General features: G+C 39.6%; 1 protein-coding gene and 1 long non-coding RNA gene across 3 annotated transcripts in view; one reads left to right on the top strand and one right to left on the bottom strand.

Moving 5' to 3' along the window:
- ANK3 (ankyrin 3) overlaps nucleotides 1–22414 on the top strand; it is an 818082-nt gene that overhangs the window by 260876 nt on the left and 534792 nt on the right. The window lies entirely within an intron of this gene.
- LOC149457739 (uncharacterized) overlaps nucleotides 7595–22414 on the bottom strand; it is a 245107-nt gene continuing 230287 nt past the window's right edge. Inside the window, exon 6 of the long non-coding RNA XR_016313568.1 lies at nucleotides 7595–7963. This is a non-coding gene — a long non-coding RNA (uncharacterized LOC149457739). The remainder of the gene's footprint in view (nucleotides 7964–22414) is intronic.

Here is a 22414-nt window from a genome sequence, read left to right as displayed (position 1 = left end):
ATGTATAAACAAATGACCAAATGATCAAAAAATTGATGAGTGACTCAATCCAAAAAGTGACCCAGTCTCAAAAAAATATATAAATATAAATAAAAATAAAACTGTTCCAAACAAATTCAGAAAAAACACAGTGAAACTTCAGTGCATGCCGTGACACATCCAGTGCTGCAAACATATATGAAAAAATTCTCCACCGGCTGGCGTGCGCGTGTAATCAGCGTTGGCATACATTGTCCGATAAAACAATATTTTAACTACATGCCGCCCAGCCACTGTACATATACGGCGGCAGGGCGGCACTCGCAGGCAAAACCACGTTTTAAAACGTGTGTTTTGTAAACAAATAGGGGGCGCGCGCGAGGCGCGCCGCCGCCCTATCTGTCCCGCGGATCACCGCCGCATATGTCAGTCGCCGGGTCACAGCCGCTCCTTTGAGGCTATGTCCCGGCGATCGGCGGCAAACAGTGACAGAGAGCACAGCTGCAGTTTGATCTGCAATTGCCATGGTCAGCACATGTGATCAGTTATGACACCAGCCATTTAATGACTTAACAGTTTGGTTGAGAGCACAAGCAACTGTGACAGTTATCGTTCACAGCATGCCTTGAAAGTAACTATTGTGGGGAACTGTTTAACTGATGAGTTTAGTTCCTCACATTCTTTGTTTTCATTTTAAATTTCCACCAATAAATGCCAGTTGAAGACTGGTTGTTTCCTTTAACAATCTCATTTTATATCTGAAGTGTTCTGATTCTGCATCAGTTCCATTAGGATGTTTCATATGAGGTCAGGGGAATGTTGTCATTATTGGCTAATGGTAGGCTTAATCTGCTGCTTTGATGTCTTGGCAGAAGTTTAAAGGGTTACTTTATTGTTACCCAGTGTTACTTTTTTTCTACAGTTCATCTTGTTGACTTATGATGTACTTTGCATTTTGAAATAACATGTAAAGTACATATAGTGTTTTATTCTCAGATTGACCTGTGATGTTCGATTATATAAATAAAACACTGCTGATACTCAAACCCAAAGGTGCTCTCACACACTCACATCTTTAAAGCTGGCCATATAGATTTCTGTATTTCAGCCAATGGGCTTATGAAGAGGTGCAGCATGGTCCTTGTATTGGGGAGATTGCCAAATACAGACACCCAGCGAAAGAACACCACTTGGGGAAAACCGTCACAGTTCAATTCACAGGCAGAAGTGCAGCAGTAAGAGATGCACTTACAGCATCTGTTTTAGAGGGTGAAGTGCGGCCTGGCCATTCCGGTCCCAAAGGGGGAGGCTTCTTTGAGGATAAAGGATCCCTAACCTGTTCCTCCTCGACAGGAACCTTTCCCTGCCACTAGTCACATTCCATGTCAGACGGGGTCTTTCTCCCTACTCTACCCACTCCGCAAAAGAGCACCAAAACCCAGGGTCAGGGATTCATAAAGACCCTGCTGACCCAAGATGGCCAGCAGAGGTCACATGGATGCAGCGTATACAACCGGAATGCTACTCCATGACCCAGGAAACCACAGAGAAACTAGGTTTCCCCTGACTTCTTCTCCAGGTTTTGGTAGCACTCATTTGAGCACCATTTACAGTGGAGTAAACGGACTGCATCTGCCTACAGACTGAACTGAAGAAATGTAACAGCATTTTTTGGATAAGTCTCCTACTGTTTACCATTGTATTCTGACAGACCATCTGATCTGATTGGATACAGGCACACAATTTTCAATTAAAGTTGTCCTGGGCGTTTATTCTCATGCTGATCCGGGTGTTGCCAACAAGGCCAACCACGGAACGAATTTCAGTTGATTCAACAGAAATTGTTCAAAATTTGATGCTTGTACAGGCAGCTGGCATCATGCAGCTCTAGCTGAAGTAAAGTACAATATGTTAGCACAGGTCAAGAAGGTGCGTGCAAAAATTGCCACCAACGTGATTTCCACAAAGCAAGATGCAAGTAAAGAAAAAATGTTTGTAGACATTTTTCTGTTACTTTTTAGATATTATTTTAGTTACTTTTAGACATATTGAATGTGTAAAAACAGATCAGCTTGATATACAGTGGGGATCGAAAGTTTGGGCACCCCAGCTAAAAATTTGTATTAATGTGCATAAGGAAGCCAAGGAAAGATGGAAAATCTCCAAAAGGCATCAAATTACAGATTAGACATTCTTATAATATGTCAACAAAAGTTAGATTTTATTTCCATCATTTACACTTTCAAAATAACAGAAAACAAAAAAATGGCGTCTGCAAAAGTTTGGGCACCCTGCAGAATTTATAGCATGCACTGCCCCCTTTGCAAAGCTGAGACCTGCCAGTGTCATGAATTGTTCTCAATCATCATCTGGGAAGACCAGGTGATGTCAAGCTCAAAGGTTTTAAATGCCCAGACTCATCTGACCTTGCCCCAACAATCAGCACCATGGGTTCTTCTAAGCAGTTGTCTAGAAAACTGAAACTGAAAATAGTTGACGCTCACAAAGCTGGAGAAGGCTATAAGAAGATAGCAAAGCGTTTTCAGATGTCAATATCCTCTGTTCGGAATGTAATTAAGAAATGTCAGTCATCAGGAACAGTGGAATTAAAGCAAGATCTGGAAGACCAAGAAAAATATCAGACAGAACAGCTCGCAAGATTGTGAGAAAAACAATTCAAAACCCACGTTTGACTGCACGATCCCTCCAGAAAGATCTGGCAGACACTGGAGTTGTGGTACACTATTCCACTATAAAGAGATACTTGTACAAATATGGTCTTCATGGAAGAGTCATCAGAAGAAAACCTCTTGTACGTCCCCACCACAAAAATCATCATTTGAACTTTGCAAATGAACATATAGACAAGCCTGATGTATTTTGGAAACAAGTTCTGTGGACCGATGAGGTTAAAATTGAACTTTTTGGCCGGAATGAGCAAAGGTACATTTGGAGAAAAAGGGGCACAGAATTTAACGAAAAGAACCTCTGTCCAACTGTTAAGCATGGGGTTGGATCAATCATGCTTTGGGGTTGTGTTGCAGCCAGTGGCACAGGGAACATCTCACGAGTAGAAGGAAAAATGGATTCAATAAAATTTCAGCAAATTTTGGATGGTAACTTGATGCCATCTGTGAAAAAGCTGAAGTTAAAGAGAAGATGGCTTCTACAAATGGATAATGATCCTAAACACACCTCGAAATCCACGGGGGATTACATCAAGAGGCGTAAACTGAAGGTTTTGCCATGGCCTTCACAATCTCCTGACCTCAACATAATTGAAAATCTATGGATAGACCTTAAAAGAGCAGTGCGTGACAGACAGCCCAGAAATCTCAAAGAACTGGAAAACCTTTGTAAGGAAGAATGGGCAAAGATACCTCAAACAAGAATTGAAAGACTCTTGGCTGGCTACAAAAAGCGTTTACAAGCTGTGATACTTGCCAAAGGGGGCAGTACAGGATATTAACTCTGCAGGGTGCCCAAACGTTTGCAGACATTTTTTTGTTTTCGGTTATTTTGAAAGTGTAAATGATGGAAATAAAATCTAACTTTTGTTGACATATTATAAGAATGTCTAATCTGTAATTTGATGGCTTTTGGAGATTTTTCCATCTTTCCTTGGCTTCTTTATGCACATTAATACAAATTTTTAGCTGGGGTGCCCAAACTTTTGATCCCCACTGTACATACATTATTTTATGATATTAAATTATTGTAACATATTTCTGTGCATAGTTTGCAACTGTATGTAAATATTGATCAACCATATTTGCTCAATATGTTGTATCTGCTTTCTGCTTTAAAGAGATACACAGTTGTTGTGCTTTACTGCTTTATCACATGTAAGTCTAGGACATTCCCTGCTAGGCAGATGTCTCAACAGTTGTTAAACAGTTAAGCTGGCCATGCATGGATCAAAAATCAGTTGGCTCTGTATGGCCGTTGCCAGTAGGCTGCAGCGCTGATCAGTGTATTCTGATGGCAGACGAGTCCTGCTATCAGAATACAATGACACAGCGGGGGTGGGGGGGATTGGATGGGGGAATTGGGTTCGTTTTTTTCAACCCACTGGCTGAACTATGCATAGCCAGCTTTATGCAGAGTCATTATTGAGGCTAATATACCCTGCCTCCATTAACTAGTCTACAAATCTCTACATTTAAAGCACAGATAGGTTCATATATATTTGAAAACAGGCACAATTTTCATTCTCTTGGCTCTGTATGCCACCAGGATAAATTAAAATGAAACAATCCAAATGAGTTTGAAATGCAGACTTTCAGCTTTAATTCAAGGGGTTGAACATAAATATCAAGAACAAATTTTAGGAACTGCAACCATTTTTATACACAGTTCCTCCATTTTCAGGGACTCAGATGTAATTGGACAAATGAATATAATCATAAATAAAATGTTAATGTTTAATATTTTGTTGAGAATCCTTTACTGGCAATGACTGCCTGAAGTCTGGAACCCATGGACATTACCAAAGACTGGGTTTCCTCTTTTCTGATGCTTTGCCAGGCTCTAACTGCAGCTGTTTTCAGTTGTTCTTTGTTTGTCGGTCTTTCTGCCTTTAGTTTTGCCTTCAGCAAGTGAAATGTATGCTCAATTGGGTTGAGATCAGGTGATTGACTCGGCCATTGCAGAATGTTCCACTTATTTTCCTTCACAAGCTCCTGGGTTGCTTTTGCAGTGTGTTTTGGATCATTGTCCATCTATACTGTGACGCTCCCTCCAATCAACTTTGCTGCATTAGTCTAAATCTGGGCTGACTGACAGTATATCTGTAAACACTGCAGAATGCATCTGGCTGCTTCTGTCTTCTGTCACATCATCAATAAACACCAATGACCCAGTACCACTGGATGCCATGCATGCCCATGCCATCACACTGCCTCCACCATATTTTACAGATGATGTTGTGTGCTTTGGATCATAGCTGTTCCAAGCCTTCTCCACACTTTTTTCTTCCCGTCATTCTGGTACAGATTTATCTTAGTTTCATCCGTCCAAAGAATGCTTTTCCAGAACTGGTCTGGCTTTTTTAGATGTTTTTTGGCAAAGTCTAATCTGGCTTTTCTATTCTTCAGGCTTATTGCACCTTGTGGTGAACCCTCTGTATTTGCTCTTGTGAAGTCTTCTCTTAATTGTACTTTGTCAATGATACGCCCACCTCCTGGAGAGTGTCCTTCACTTTTCTGGATGTTGTGAATGGGTTTTCTTTACCATAGAGAGCATCCTGTTGTCTTCTGTGGATGTCCATGCCTTTTTATGTTGCTGAGCTCACCAGTGCATTCTTCTTTCTTCAGAATGTACGAAACTGTTGATTTGGCCACTCCTAATGTTGCTGCTATCTCTCTGATGGATTTGTTTAGTTTTTGAAGCCTTACAATGGCCTGTTTCACTTGCATGGACAGCTCCTTTGAACACATGATGTAAGTTCACAGCAATAGATTCCAAATGCAAATACCACACTTAGAATCAATTCCAGACCTTTTACCTGCTTAATTGATGAAGAAATAACAAAGGAGTAGCCCACACCTGGCCATGAAACAGCTTTTGATTCAATTGTCCAATTACTTTTGCTCCCTTGAAAAAGGGGGATGGCTACTCTTAAGAGCTAATTGCTGTTATATAACTATAGCTTGAGCATGTTTTGGTAAATACCTGAAAAAAAACTAAAATTGTGCCTGTGTCCAAATATATATGGACCTAACTGTACATGTAAACCCAATGTCTAAAATATCATATATTGTATGAGCTGTAACATATTACTGTAATTTGAAAAATAGTTTTTAAGATTTTTAAATCTGCAGCTTTTATTAAAATACCTAGTGATCCTGCCAAGAAGTCATGAAGAAGCGGCTTGGCTGAAAAGCATTGACATTTGTGGCTATCATCTGTTACCCGCCAATAAACACAAGATTGCACAGTATACACTGCAGTGCCAGCTTTTCTTTGCTTATATGGATTCTGCCAAGAAGGTCTTTGTTTAGGCATATCCTGTTATAGGGTGACAACTCTCTGTCCCTCAATTATTCTCCTGCACTGTCACCCCTTCACATGGGCTTCTGATGGAAACTGCAAGGAGCTGTTTCAACACACGTACAGGCAGCCGTCTCTGGAGCAGGTGTATGGAGGTAGAAAGTGGCTGCAAAGAGTCTACAGTAGATCAGCAATGCAGATATGCGACACAGGATGAGAAATGGCAAAAACTGTATTTTATAAAAATAGAAAACAAAGGTAGTTGTTTGCAAAAGATGTGTACTCTTTTATAGGAACTTTAAATGTTTTCTTCCTCCCCTCTCCTGTAAACCAATCAATTATAGAAATGTTTTCACTCCAAAATACCTTTTTATACCAGCACTGCTATTGGTTCTGCTTGGAACATCCACACCCATAACAGCAGCTGCAGAGCTGCCAAAAAGCAGTTTGAGGTGAAAAAGTGAAGTTATCCAGGTCTGTAGAAGAGAAGGAGAGATCCCTGCTATTGTATAAAGGATATTTGACCTAATCCAATAAAGGTTCATCATTTCTGGTGAGTCTAAGCTGTCCAGAGGGTGTGCACAGGAATTATGCAGTTCTACTTTGGATGGAGCACCAGTGAATATCCAGTTTGGAGTGGAACACTTTATGAATTTTGAATCTTTTTGCTGTCCTCATTTTGAACATATTATTTGATTATGCATTTGTTGGTGGAGTACATTTGTATTTTATGGTTGGAGTGGACACTATCTTGCGTTTTATTATAGCCTAATTGCACTTTAATCAATTTCTTTTGGTACATTATGCACTGGAGCACTTTTTTTTGTAATATGACATTTGTGTTTTTATGAATTAACCATAGATATGGATATATATTGTTAAAAGCACTAGCACATATTGTTTTCACTTATAGATAATAGCGCTGCCTCATTTATGAATATACTATTCTAATGACCCTGATGACAACCACAGACTCCCTTTTTTGGCTATGGGACAGAAAGGGGTTTATTTACTAAAGCTGGAGAGTCCAAAATCAGACTCCCTTCTGCATAGAAACCAATCAGCTTCCAGGTTTCATTGCCAAAGCTTCATTGAACAAGCTGAGGTTAGAAGCTGATTGGTTTCTATGCAGAAGGGAGTCTGATTTTGGACTCTCCAGCTTTAGTAAATAAACCCCAAAGTGTCAATGGGACACAGATGTAAAATAAAAAACTGACAGAAGTTATTTTATCCAAAAAAAAACGTTTTGCCATAAGTTCTACTTAAATGACGAGCTCTCTCTTTGTCAGGCTAGATGTATATTATAGGTACGTTTTAAACATAGATTGTTTTAACCCAAACCACCAGCTCTACCCTTGCGTGTCATGTCACAGAGCAGTGGTGGGAAAGCTAAAGTGGTAGTAAACTCTTTTTTTTATACTTTTACCTACAGGTAAGCTTATAGTAAAGGTAGGTAAAATGAATATCTCCTAAACTTGCACCATTTAGGAGATATTCACTCTTTTTGAGAGCCGGCACATATGCGATGCAAACTAGCACATTATGACATTACCTTCCAGGGGATTTTCTTTTTTTTAGCTGCGGTTTACTACCGATTTAAGTAATACTGCCTGACAATCGCAGGTAAATCACGTTGGTTTATTCTAGAAAGTTAACATTAAGTTAGAAACATGATTCCAATTCTCTGTATCTTTCTTTACATAATTTTACCAAAATGATCTACTGCAGTTGATAAAGTGCTATACACCAACAGGACTGTCCTTCCTTCCAGAGCAACAGAAATGAGATTTGTTTAGGTATGATAGCATTAAGATGCTTTGCCTGACCTGGAAATCTTTATTCTATGTGCACTTCTTGAATGCCCTCTAGTGTTTGTATTACATTACTGTTTCTTCGGACATTCAGTCTTCTGTTTACATTCTTCGAGTTCATCTTCTTTGTAGCTTACACTTCAGACATGCTTTCCAAGGTACTAAGGTGAGTAGGGAGACATCTAGAATATACAATAAATGTTTTATATTAGTGTTCACTCTCAGCAACATTATCACACTAAAAATTTCTTAGAACAGAAGGTATTCACATGTCAAATTCTATCACATTACAAAAAATAAGAAGATTATTCCTCATTTCAGGATAAAGCCATGGAGATTATTCTTTCTGGTTCCTATCAGATAGATGTAGGTCCAGAACTGCTGGTGTATATTCCCTAATATTATAGAACTATTTATTCCAAACTGCATACAACTGTTTAAGGCAGGCATGTCCAAAGTCCGGCCCGCGGGCCATTTACGGCCCGGGGGTAGGTTTAATACGGCCCTCCAACAGCCCTCGCTGCTCTGTGTAATGTGGCCCTCCCTTCTATGGCAGACAGTCTTCTGCTTGAGAGCAGAGGGCAGTGCGCATGCCTGACTGCGGCGCGTTCTCCCTGGTCTGTGTAAATTCGGCTGTCGCACGGCCCTCCCTTCTGTGGCAGACAGTCTTCTGCTTGAGAGCAGTGCGTATGCGTGATTGCGCCGCGCTGGGAGCGACAGAGGGCGGTGACGTCAGGGCCGGGCTTCCAGCGTGAAGTGTGTTTCTCTTCCCCTCCCGGCTGCCGAGCAGAGACTTCAGCTCCAGCTACCTTTTTCACCCTTCACATTAGTGCAGGTAAGTTTTTTTAAAATTTATTTTCAATACATTGTGAAAACTCAGCTGTCAGTTGATCTTAATGTTATGAAATGAAAAGTACGGTATGTCGTTTGCAATTAACTTGGCATAAAATAATTTATTTGCATTTAATTGTAATGGTTCAAAGAATGTTCGGAAAAATGTTCGGCCCTCCACCATGTTCACTTCATCCAATCTGGCCCTCTTTGAAAAAAGTTTGGACACCCCTGGTTTAAGGCCTTTTGGCTATCATTAGTGCAGTATATGGAAATCATGGCTTCTATGAAGTAGGACATGGGATTGCACAGATAATGACCACTCAGCTCTGTTCTCAGACACTTGCAGCCTGAAGGAACATTTATAAATGGGGCTCCAGAAATAGAATTCCACCAATCCCCCTTTTTTTACAATAAGGCAGTAGTAAGGTGGTTTGGACTTTTGGTCCTTTATTTTCACCTGGTGATCCTGTGATCCTGCAAGTAAACTGTCTGTCCAAGAAGCGTCTTACAAAGCTCACTGTAGTGTGTGTGTGTGTGTGTGTACATGCGCAGCTCTTCTGCTTTGAACTACAAACACCTTGTCCACCCCTCATCTTCTACAACGTAGATGTGAGAATTTCTGTAGTTGACAGGCAACAGCTGGTAGCATTGTCTGCAATATCATTTCAGAGCTCAGAAAGTTTCAAGGTCATTGAAATTCTAGCAAGAGCAAAAGGTATTTTTATATATATTTGCATAAAACTAATACAGCCACCACATCTAAGGTTTGGTTAATATATTACATTTTTGTTCTTGGGTTTAGATATCCTTTAAATGTATTTTTTAGTGGCCTCTGATGTCTGTAGAGGAACATTCTAGATGTTCTTACTAGCACTCTGTGGGCTAAAGTACGCATATTACTTATATACTGTGTACATATACATAAAAAAGCTACTGGTTCTCATAGAATTAGATATCAGAAATGTAGTAGTTCAGGTCCTGCTCATTTTAGTTCTGATTTGGAGAACATTTGATGATTTGTGTGCAGCATGAGCCTAGGATCCAAGGGCTGCCCGGGGGCACAGGAACAGGTTTTACGGCTAACACAAGTACCTAAATGTTGTTCTTCTTAGACCTTTTTTAGTAAAGATCTGGCTGTGTGTGGCATGTTTGACCAAGATTCCAAAGACCAGCCCTTCAGACAGTATACATGACCTTTTACTCCTCCAAAGAGAGCTACAAGCCTGAAGCTATGGGCAACAATACTAAACCATTAAACATAGAAACACTTGCCTAATAATCCATGTTTCTGATCTAGGTCAGTAATATCTCCTCCAATGATCTGAAAAAAAACCTCTACTTCCTTCCTATGTGGGAAGAGAAGGCTGGTTGTGTAGTCCAATCTAATATGAGAGCTATTGTAGCTTAAAATGCTAAAAAAGTGCATGCTGGTTCAGATGAAAGGTGTCAGAACACACAGTGCATCACAGTTTGTTGTTCATGGGGCTGCATAGCTGCAGACCGGTCTGGGGGCCCATGCTAACCCAAAAGCGCCTACAGTGGGCACTAGAGCATTAGAACTTGACCATGGAGCAATGGAAGAAGGTGGCCTGATCTGATGAATTCAAGAATGATTTGTACATTGAAAGATTTTAACAAACTTTGTAGCAGATTCCTACCTTTTGTTTTTCTAAAGATAAAGCTTGAATTGAAGTTTTATCATTATCAGTTCATCACTTCATCCCTTTAAACATGATTTCCCTTTGGAAGTATCTCACCAAAATTAAAATTTTTGATGTAGGGGATGGTGACAATCTGATTTGTATCTTGCTCCTGCACACAGGAGGGCACAAACGCCTGCTGAATTATCAGAAGATTTATTTATACAGTAAACAAAGAACCAAATCAATACTCACAAAAGAGGAAGGTTTCAAGCATTGTATCGTATCGAATGCAGTGTGGCATCAATTGACTTGACTGATACGCTACAGTGTTGGCAAGCTGACATGTTTCAAGGACGTACCCCCTTCTTCAGAGCTTTGAAGAAGGGGGTATGTCCCCCAAAATGGATCAAAATTTGATACAATACAATGCTTGAAACTTTTGACTTTTTTGAGTATTGATTTGGCTTTTTGTTTATTATATAGATAAATCTTGTGGTAATGCTTTTTTACAGTTGTAAATTGGACTCCCCTATCTGTAGAGGCCTGCACCATCGAAACAATCTATTCAAAGAGTATAGAATCCATACAGCAACCTGATCCAGTGGCAGTCCACTGAGCTTGGGGGATGTTTGTAACTGATTTGTATCTTAGTGCAGACTTTTAAGAAAATTAGTAAGCCAATCACACAAGAAGAAAATGACATTTCTGGGGGTGTTCCACCCACCATCTGTGAATGCCTACAGGTAGTCATATTGCATTGCATTTTACAGAAAATTACAGCACTGCAGATTGAAAAGGAAGGTCATTTTTAATAACCATCAATTACAATATGACTTGAGTCTCAAATATATATGCTATAGTATTATTTTTTTATTTGCTATTTTTTTTCCCCACGGAAGTGGAGTTACCATTTAAAGTAGAGTTGTAGCCCAAACCTAACTAGTCTTAAAAGTGTCCAATCCTCTCTCCTAACACTTATGCTGACTAACTTGTGTGAAAAAAGATGTATATACTTACCTGTTTTCATCCCACTTCAGTCTGGTTATGTGATCCCCTGTGTCAGCCAGTGGAGGCTGGTGGGAGGAAAGAGTGCTCAAAAACAGCTGGGAACAGGGGTGGACTGACAATTCATGGGGCCCGGGCAATAGGGGATCATGAGGCCCCTGTGTCCTAGCCCAAACTAAAAAAAGCCTATGAAAAAGGTACCAGGGGCATCTCATGGGGCCCTCTACTGACCCCGGGCCCTCGGGCAGTGCTCGAGTTTCCAAATGGTCAGTCCGCCCCTGGCTGGGAATTCCAGGAGTGGTGACGTCGCCTATAGGCTCCTTTGTGCCAGCCATTGTCTGTGTTCTCTCCTCTCCCCTGCAGCCATGTTGGCTGACACAGAGAAGCCCAATCAAGGGACCAGACCAGGCTAAAATTAGGTTAGTATTTAGCAGTAGCTACGTTTAGGCTAAAATTCAACTTTAAATAACACAGATTGCAACACACCAGTATATTGTAGCATAGTCTTTGAAACCAGACCAAAAACAGAAGTAAATAATAGGTTACAATCAAATAATAATTATTTATTATTGTGTAATGTTGTTTGTACAGGAAGCCTGGCAAATAGAATCTTTTTAAATGGTTACAGCGGACATCAGCTGCTTTAATTTAATAGCTGTTTAAGTGAATGGTGGCAAACAATCAATAATTATAGTTTTATCACAGTGAATTAAAACATGGGATTTCTGATGATGGTGTATAAATGTATTCTTTTTAAAATCTCAGTACAATGAAGAAACAGTGGGCTTTATGAAAGCTAATATATGCTTTATTCATCCAGCAGGCTGCATGTGTAGGTTTCCAGCTGATGGCAGCACATAATAAACTAAGATGAAATAAAATGTACATTTTACATTTGTAAAAGATCAGAACCATAGTCGTCATTGTTGCTATACTTTATGGGCTCCATCTAGCACTATTTACATCTAAATCCCAGAGAAAAGCTACAATTCTTCCTGTGAAGGAAATTACTTTTTATGGACTCTGCATGTTTACCTGTTAGGTACATTTGGAGGAATAAAAAAGCAGCACAGTGGCTTTGTGGTTAGCACTTCTGCCTTGCAGCATTGGTGCCCCCAGTTCATATCCCGGCCAGGACACTATCTGCTTTGCATTTGCATGTTCTCCCTGTACTTGCATGGGTTTCCTCTGGGTACTCCGGTTTCCTCTCAAACTCCAAAGTCATGCTGGTAGGTTAATTAACTTCTGTCCAAACTGGCCCTAGTATGCATGCCTATAAGGTGGGGACTATACAGGGGTTAGACATAAAAATAGAAACACTACATGATTTGCAGGTTTGAAAGTGACGACATGTTTCGTGTTGAAACCAGACGTGATGTAACTTTCTTTTGCTTCCGCTGTGTGATGAGACACCTAGCTAACAGGTGGGAAGCCTTACTTTCGTCATTCACTGCGTGCGCTGCTAGTAATAAGATGTAATTTCAGAGCTTACTGAGCTTCAAAGTGGGCAAATTGTTGGGACCCACTTAGCTGAAGCCTCTGTGACTGAAGTTGCCAATTTATTTTCCGTGTCGCACAGTACAGTATCAAAGGTTATAACAGGTATGGCTTATACAGTTTCTGGGAAACCATCGTCTGATAAGCATTAGCGCAGTTGATATGGTCAACTCACTGAAAGAGACAAAAGGACATTGCGCAGGATTGTGACCCGGAATAAGAAAATAACTGCTGCAAAAGTGACTGCCACGACTCAAATAATTTGGCAACTTGAGTCACAGGGGCATCAGTTAAGCAGCACCAACAATTTGCCCTCTTTGAAGCTCAGTAAGCTCTGACATAACACATTGCTAGCAGCACATGCAGTGAATGACGAAAGCGAGGCTTCTGCCCTGCTAGCTAGGTGTCTCATCACACAGCAGAAGCAAAAGAGTGCATGTCACTTCTGCTTTCAATGCAAAACACGTCACTTTTTTTTGTCTAACCCCTGTACATTATAAGTTTCTTGAAGGCAGGGACTGATGTGAATGTAAAATATGTAAAGTGCTGCATAGATTTATGTAAAGTGAAAATGTGCAGGTGCCTTTTAAAGTGGAACTAAACTTTGAAAATAAAAAAAAAATGCTAGGCGGTAGGGATTTTTTGGAAGATGAGATATGTAAAGTCTCTTCCATCAAGACACTTCTTTCTCTTTTCCCCAGCATTTATTTTTTGTGCAGTTAATAGTCCTGGCTCATTCCTGCCATCTGTCAGATGCTGAGAATGGAGCTTGGGGTGACAAAACTCCTGTGCACATGCTTAGTACTTATAGTATCAGCGGTCACCAAGCGCATTGGGATACCTGAATGAAGCAGCTGAGAAGATGGTCTCTGTAGGGGGTGGAGCAGCAGCTAACAGCTTGCATCAGTTTGCACTGGAGGAGGACACTTGAAGGTAAGTTTGACAAAATGGGGAGATTTTCTAAAACCTGAGAGTGCAAAATCTGGTGCAGCTGTATATGGTAGTCTATCGGCTTCTAACTTCAGCTTGTTCAATTAAGCTTTGATGAAAAAAAAAGTGGAAGTTGATTGGTTTCTATGCAGAACTGCACCAGAGTTTGCACTCTCCAGTTTTAGGAAATCAACCAAAATATGTAGGTTTGAAGTTTGCTGTGCATACACACATTATGGCCAGAGCCCACCCAGCAGAGTGGACTTTAATTCTGCTTTAAACTCTCCCTTTCTCCCGAACTGTGTCATATTGGAGTAAGTACTGTTCTCCTTCTCCTTAGATTTTATACCACTCTCTCAATTTCTCTGCATAGAGATGGGGATAAGATCCTCTGGTCTTAATAGGTGAATCCTGCTAATACTGTGGACTTCCAACGATACAGCTGGAATGACTGTATGTGTCACTCCGGCATTAGGGACACCCTATATTGGCATCTTGCTGATGTGGGAATGAGAACAGCATGTGTAGCGCATGTGATTTCTATGGCCAGCACACAAAATTCAGCAGCTTTATCAGACAAACCAGAACCAATACCTCTGTAAATAACATTCAAAGAGATACATTTTGCCAGTTATCAGTTTTCATATTCTGGATCTAGTTCTGATTAAACATGTATAAAGGCTATACATTTTACTTGTAGTACATTTCAAATTCTTGACTATTCTAGATGTGTACTATCTGCTAACAGTTGTATTTATTTAGCTATGTTAAACCCTTGACTTCAGTGATTCACTAGTCACCTTGAACAAGCATCCTGCTTGTGAAGTTTGAACGCCTCATCTGTATGCTCACTCTGGGTGACTCAGAAAGTAATGAAGTCATTGGGTTTTAACAATACCAAATATTTTTCTAATGTGGCCCTTTTCAACTAGGGTTCCTCTTGGAGTTTTTAAGGGTTGCTTGAGAAGTGAGCTGTGGTGAATTGATCTCCCACCTGCCCTGGCCACCTCTGCCAGAGGGCAATTTTCCACTAATCTCCAATGTAAAGGCTCATGTCTAACGTAAGAGTACACCATAATTCTTTTTTTATTTCAAGATTATTACTGACAATTATTTTGTTGTATAGAGCAGGTGGTGGTAAAAAAATTATCTGCACCGAATTTCAAATATGCTAGGTAGGCCATATTCTTCTTTTATTTAAAACTTTCTACAACTTACTGATGATGCTGTACTATGAGCTTTCATCATTATTATTTGTTGAGTTTCCCCAAGGTTTGAAATTTACAGTATATCAAGGGTTCAACCAAGGTAAAGTGGTTGAGAAATACTGGTAATGGAAGATTGTTACAGTAGCTCATATTTTTAGGTAGTCTTCAGGAGCAACAAACTAATAATAATAAAAAAAAACATAATAGGTCATCATTAGTCCTGTTACCTGCTTTCTCCTATCGTAATGTTTAGCCATACTCATACATCATCATTTCTTCTGGTACAGGGTTGACTTTACTTGGACAGAGCTTTCACACTACATGGGAAAAAAGATTTGAGAGTACTTATTTCAGATGATTGGAAAATGAGCAAACCATGTGGCCCGGTAGTGGGAAGAGCAAATAGAATTCTAGGATGCACTAGAATTCTAGAATCACTAGAGGGGTCACCAGCTGGAGGAAGGAGGTCCTGATTCCTCTCTATAGATTTTAAGTTAGACCTCTTTTATACAATACTGTATCCATTTCTGGAGACTTCACTTGTAAAAAGATATTGATAAGATAGAGGAAGTTTGGGGACAGATAACAAAAATGGTGAAAGGTCTGAGGGATAAAACATATCAAGAGAGGAACTTAATATGTACAGTCCAGAGGATAGAAGAAAATTGGGAGACATGATTGAAACCTTTAAATACATCAAGAGGGGTGAATAAGATTCAGGAGACCAGTATTTTCAATATGAAGCCAAGATCAAGAACATGGGGACATGACTTAAAACAAGCAGAAGGAAAGTTCAAAGCCATAGAAAGTATTCTTGTACCAAAGGAGTAGCTGATGCTTGGAATAGACTTCCCGCAGAGGTAGTGAGTCAGTCAGGAGTAAGTGGATTCAAACATGCTTGGAACAAACATAAATCTATATTCAGACATACATACATAAATAAATAATTTTAAAAACATATATAAACTAAAAAAAAGGATTAGATGGATCACTTGGTCTTTTTAATGCCATCACTTTTCTATGTTTCTACATTAAACCCTGGTGGAGAGAGATCTTCATGTGGTCCCTCAAGTCACCAGAGTTCCAGGAGCTCAAATATCACTAGTCATGATCAAGCTTGCTGTAAGTAGTCTAAATTGAACATACTGTAATTGGTTTTTTTTTAACCTAAGCTGTAATTTTGGATAAAGTAGGCAAGTGTTAGAACTTCTTTGAGATTGTTGATGCTTCATCTGCATTGTGGAGATTTCCATTTACTGCCTGTCCCGGTCAAAGGGGATCAGAAGGACAGGAAGTGATAGGAAGCCTCTCCAGAACAATATCAGACAACAAAATCAGGTTTCTTTAGTAGGATACGAAGAAATTAGATCCCCATTCCCCTCAGTTATTTTCCTGGTTTCAAAGCTATAGAGCTAGTAAAATATGTAAAGAAAGCATTTATACATATGAATATGTGAATATGAGAAAGAAGATTTCAAACTGTAAAAAAAAAAAATAGGCATAATGTAAAAAAAAAAAAATCTCACAAACAATATTTCATTGAATAACAGAGTAGTTTCCTTTGCTCCCCTACACTTTAAAGTGTTACTAAACCCACAATAGTAAAATCAGTCTGTATATGCAGTAAAGCATACTTGTTATACTCACTGTGGAACCTAACGGGTTAATCACAGTGGCTTAATGGTTAGCACTTCTGTCTGGCAGTACTAAGGTTGCTGATTTGAATACCAACCACGGCACCACCTGCCTGGAGTTTGCATGTTCTCCCTGTGCCTGCGTGGGTTTCCTCCGGGTACTCCGACTTCCTCCCACACTCCAAAGACATGCTGGTAGGTTAATTGGCTCCTGTCTAAAATGGCCCTAGTATGTGTATGTATGAATGTGAGTTAGGGACCTTAGACTGTACGCCCCTTGAGGGTTAGGGACCGATGTGAATGTACAATATATGTATATAAAGCGCTGCGTAAATTGATGGCGCTATATAAGTACCTGAAATAAAAAAATAAATACATCCTCTGCATTGTTTAAAAAGGCTGTTTGATCCTTTCTTCTCTGCCCCTCCTCTTGTTGAAATGACCACCTGATACAGACTAAACCGGTGGTCACATGCCCATGCTCAGTTTGGTGTGTATTGCTAGAGAGGTTTTTTTTTTTCTTGGGAGGGTGCATGTGATCAGCACTGGACCAATCAAAACTGTCCAGACAGAGGGTCAGGACTTTCACATTCTCCTAGAGCAAAACGAAAACTCCTCCTACAAGCTTTAACTAGTGCTCAGCTGAAGTCACAAGACTGCTCTAACTGCTGATGAGAAAAGGTATTTATCAGTTTATATTTACTAAAATAGTTGCATTTCCATGTTCTGTGTACTGTGGCAGACCAGATATAGTGAGTGCAGGGTCCTGGGTTTAGTATCACTTCAAGACCAAACGCATGTAGAAACTTGACCATCACACATATGTATATAGCCAATAATATGCAGAAATTCCTTCAAATTGAGCTCAGGTTTTTTAGGGGTGCTGTCACTGCTGCGACATACAAAGACATTTTAGATCAATGGCCACATCCAACCTTATTTTGCCCCAGCATGACTGTGCACAAAGTGAGGTCCATAAATGTGTGGTCTGATGACTTTCATGTAGAGTCACTTCAACCCTATTGAGCACTTTTAAAATATATTGGAACAATGATTGTGAGCCAGTTCTTCTTATTCAGCAGCAATACCGGACATAAGATATGCTCTTTTGACTGAATGGGCATGAACTTTTGTGTAAAGCTTTATCAGAAGAGTGGATGTTGTTCTAGTCACAAATGGTGTTTCAGGGGAGATGTCCACAAACCTTTGACTTCATAGTGGATCAATGGGTTCTTAAAGAAAGTTCACCAAAGCTCAGTTAGTGAAAAAATGTGTTTTCACTGACAGCTTCAATCATCTGCATACATATTTTTCTATGACTAGAGTCGATTGTACAGTATGTAGTAAAGCACAGTTTTTACTCTTAATCACTTGGTCTTTTTAATCATTTAGTGCTCATGTTTCATTGTAATCCTCCACACTGATCGTATGCCCTCTGCCTGCGGAGATTTTTCCATCTAGTTCTAGTTACCCGGAACATTAAAAATGTATTTTATGCACTGCTTAACTCGGAGGGAAAAGTACCATCTACATAATTAAACGGAGAGCGTTTTGTATGAAAAATACTCTGCGTGAACTGATAACATTTTTCTTCTCACATTTTAATTCTTTTTTATTTATGCTAATTTAAGCTGGCTAGCAGGAGTGAATCCCTGAATGCTTGATTATTGAAACGGGCTGCAATATTGGCGCTGGAGCTGGGTGCAGTATTTCATTAATTGGAATTTTCATTTCTGTGCTTTCTCCAAGTGTTGGATTAAAATAGTTTAATGTTAACATAGAACTAAGGTCACAGACTACAGTATGCAAAGGTATAGATTCATTCTATAGTTCAGGACAACTGTTTTACATTACTAGCATAGTAAATATTAATGCAGCATACATAGCTGATGATTGGTAATATTCCTATTTATCAAAAAATACGGCTGATTACAGAAAATTAATCAAAGAAGGAGATAAATGCAGCACAGTTGTTTATTAATTTTACGACCTTCAAAAATAAAAATGCTTGCCCAAATATGGGTTTATTATGTTTGTTTGACTTAACTTTGTAGAACTTAACTTATCTGGGTTGGAGAAATACCTAAAGTAGAACTTAACTTATCTGAGCAACACAAACTGAAAAAGACTACTTAAAACATTTGTAATATTTACTGCAAACTTGCCCATCCATACCTCATTTTGTTGAGAAATAACTTTGAACCCCCCAACATATTTTGCTGCAACTATCTTGAGTAAGGGCAGATGATTCATGTATCATTTTTTTCCCCTAGAATCCAACTGCTCTTACTGTGATGATGCCGTAAAAAATTTTGTGCATGCTCAGTACAATATATGTGGACTGATAATATTTGCAAGGTTAGGCATGCATACACAAGGAGAAATCCCCTCCTCCCTTCCGCCAAGTAAAAGAAAAAAATGCCCATGAAGACTCCCGAGCTATATCACAGCATTTTTGCCTAGGCCAGAAATCAGGAAACAACTAAAGAAATGTATAGATTAAAGTTTAAAACAAGTGAATATAATATACTATTTGATCTATTTACTAGAACTAGCAAACAACAGTAAAAAAAACTGACAGAAGGACTAGAAAGGTCTGTAGAGAATAAAATGTAGCAGCATACCTGATGCATGTTTCCATGACCCTTTTTGTGTTAATCCTCTGTTTGTTGCATTCTTAGCTTTTACAGTGGAATATAACTCATTTCCACCTATAATGGTGGCTCTTTTGCCTTTCAGGGTCTTCCTGGAGGCACTCTGACATTCACATTCCCAGCTGGGTTTTTCTCAGTCTGCGGGTATCCATGCGCAATGTGGCAGGGGGGTCCCTCTTATTGATCCTACCCAGGTGCTGTATTTAGGACATGCTAGTACAGTGTGGTCAGGGTCGCTAGCTTTGTGCCTGCATGTGTTGTTCTAGAGATGCACATACACAGCGTTTCCAGGGTCCTTTTATAGTGCATAGGGCATGCATGCGCAATTTTATAAGTGGGCAAGGAATTGTGGGACATATAGTCCAAGATCATCATATCATAACAATTTCACAGTGCATGTTTTCTGACCAGAAGTGCAAGTGAAGTACAGCAGAGAGGGACACAGCCTGTAGATTTTCCAAAATGCAAATGTGTTCTTGTAGAAAATGCGGATAAATGTTTGTTTAGCTGTTGGATATGTTGAGCTAGAGTCAAAATGTATCTATTGTAGCAGATATAAGAAGCGCCACAGAAAATGCAAAATAAATCAAATAATATGCAGCACCTCTAACCAAAAAAGGTAAAATGGTGTACAAAACATGCAAGGATAAATAATAAAAATAAATGAATTCATAAATATAAACATAAGTCCAGCCACCATAACAGTGATAGTCCAATATCAACTTAATGTCAATCTTGAAAACAAACCCATGTGCAAATCCGACACCAGATGAAATTAATACACTCACCAGAGCTATATGCTGATTATATTATAAACCAGCATGATAGCATTTTGCTCTGGGAGCGATGATCTGCAGGAAATCCCAGTAGAGGAACAGGAACCAATAGTGATCCAATCAGCACATATGGAACAGCTAGGCAGCACATATGGAACAGCTAAGCAGCAAATGATCTTCCAATAACATGGGCAAAGCTCGAGGAATAAGAAGAGATATGATGGTGCAGTACGTTTAAAACCAGTAAAATTTTATTAATAAAGTATTGCACTCACACCAGCAATGACAGCCTCTAAAATGCCACATCCACAAGGGAAAAACCAAGGGACGAACCTCCTGCACTGCAATCAACACAGCCGACAGCTGGGAGGAACGTTCCAACGTCACATCCACTAGGCCAGCCCAACGCGTTTCATCACTTGACGTCTTCTATGTATCTATTACATATCTTACCTATTCTCAGTTCACTCCAGTCCGGTCACATGATTTCCCGTGTGTCACCCATTACCAGCTGCAGGAGAGAGCCCTCCAACAAACACTGGTAATGTCTGGGAGCGTGACATCACCCTTAGGCTTCAATGGTCCATCCAATGTCAGCGCTCCCTCCCTCCCTCCTCTCCCCTGCAGACACAGGAGTGGAATCACATGACTGGACCAGATAGGCCTGAAAATAGGTAAGTTTATGCATTTTTCTTACATGTTAGTTAGCATAGGTGTTAGGAGTGGGGAGGGGAAAGTTTTAAGAATGGTTAGGATTTGCCTGGAATTCCACTTTAAAGCAGAACTACACTGCATCTGAGCACCACAAACCAAAAATGCCATTTAATTCTTTTTTTTTTTTTTTTTTTTTAAGAATCAGGAGTGCTTTATTAAAGAAAGGCATTCCACATCACATTAGTACAGAAAAAAAACTGTTGACATGGTATAACAACCTTGGTATGAAGATCAACTCTAACTCCTCAGGAAGAAAGGGGGGGGGGGGTTAAGAGAAAAGAAAACAGGAGAGCACTAAGGAGAGGTATACATGGGAAGAATCAGTGAGAGCTAAAAGTGTATACACACACCGGCAGACTTTCCTATTGGGATATCCATGGCTGCCAAACCTTGTCATATTTCCAGGGGCAACCTCGATTGATATATGTCAGCTTGTACAGGGGCAGAGCAGTATTAATCATGGTTTCCCATGATGACATATCTGGGAATACAGTAGATGTCCATTTACAAAGAATCTCTTTCTTAACGTAAAATAAAAGATAAGAAATCAATAATTTACTATGATTGGGGCATTGATCATCATCATGAATCCCTAATACAGCCAGCTTCCGACCAAAACCCATTAACTCCAGGACACTCCCAAAACATATAAAAGTAAGAGCCTAAATGTATTTGGCATTAAGGACACTTTATTCATTTGTGTTATTCAAAGCAAACTCTTCCATCTATACATGTCTCCATGCTTTATTTTGCTGTGAAATCACATTGAAAAACACCGCTAGCATTTCTGGCCATACCATCTTGAGTAAGGACAGATGATTCATGTAGCATTTACTTCCTGGAATCCATCTGCCCTTAGCTCAGGCATGCAGGTAGGAGGGTGCCTAGGCCTGGAAACCAGAATGTAACTGAAGGATTGTATATATATATATATATAAAAAAAAAGATTAAACAAGTAATGAATTGTAAAAAAAAATGTTTAAGCCAGTATAAGTCCAATTCCAAAAAAGTTGGGTCTGAAATTTACATAAAAACAGAATACAATGATTTGCAAATTTCACAAACCCATATTTTATTCATAGAAAATAAAAAGCATATCAAATGTTTAAACCATTTTAGAAAATAAATAAGGTCATTTTGAAATTGATGGCAGCACATCTCAAAAAAGTTGGAACAGGGCAAGAAAAACTGGCAACAACCCCAATTCCAAAAAAGTTGGGACAGGACCATGTTTACCATGGTGTAACATCCCCTCTTCTTTTAACAACACTCTGTAAATGTCGGGGAACTGAGGACACCAGTTGCTGGAGTCTTGGGAGAGGAACGTTGTCCCATTCTTGTCTGAGCATATGCTGCTCTAAAACCTGGATATATCTTTCAGCATTGCTGGTGCCTTTCCAGATGTGTAAGCTGCCCTTTCGATATGTACTAATGCACCCCCTTACCATCAGAGATGCAGGCTTTTGAACTGAGTGCCGACAACAAGCTGGAAGGTCTTTCTCCTCTTTCATCGGGCACTGCACCCACGATTCTCAAAAAAGAATGTCAAATTTCGATCCATCTGACCACAGAACAGTTTTCCACTTTGCAAAAGACCATTTTAAATGAGCTTTGGCCCAGAGAAGATAGTGGCATTTCTGGATCTTGTTTAGATATGGCTTCTTCTTTGCATGATAGAGCTTTAACCTGCATTTTTGGATGGCATGGCGAACTGTATTCAGACAGTGGTTTTTGGAAG

Source organism: Staurois parvus, unplaced genomic scaffold (assembly GCF_062004578.1).
Source record: "Staurois parvus isolate SC_StPar_1 unplaced genomic scaffold, SC_StPar_1.0 ptg000303l, whole genome shotgun sequence".
Taxonomy (NCBI): Eukaryota; Metazoa; Chordata; class Amphibia; order Anura; family Ranidae; genus Staurois; species Staurois parvus.
Note: the sequence above shows the minus strand (reverse complement) of the source record. Positions and strands in the feature narration are given on the sequence as shown.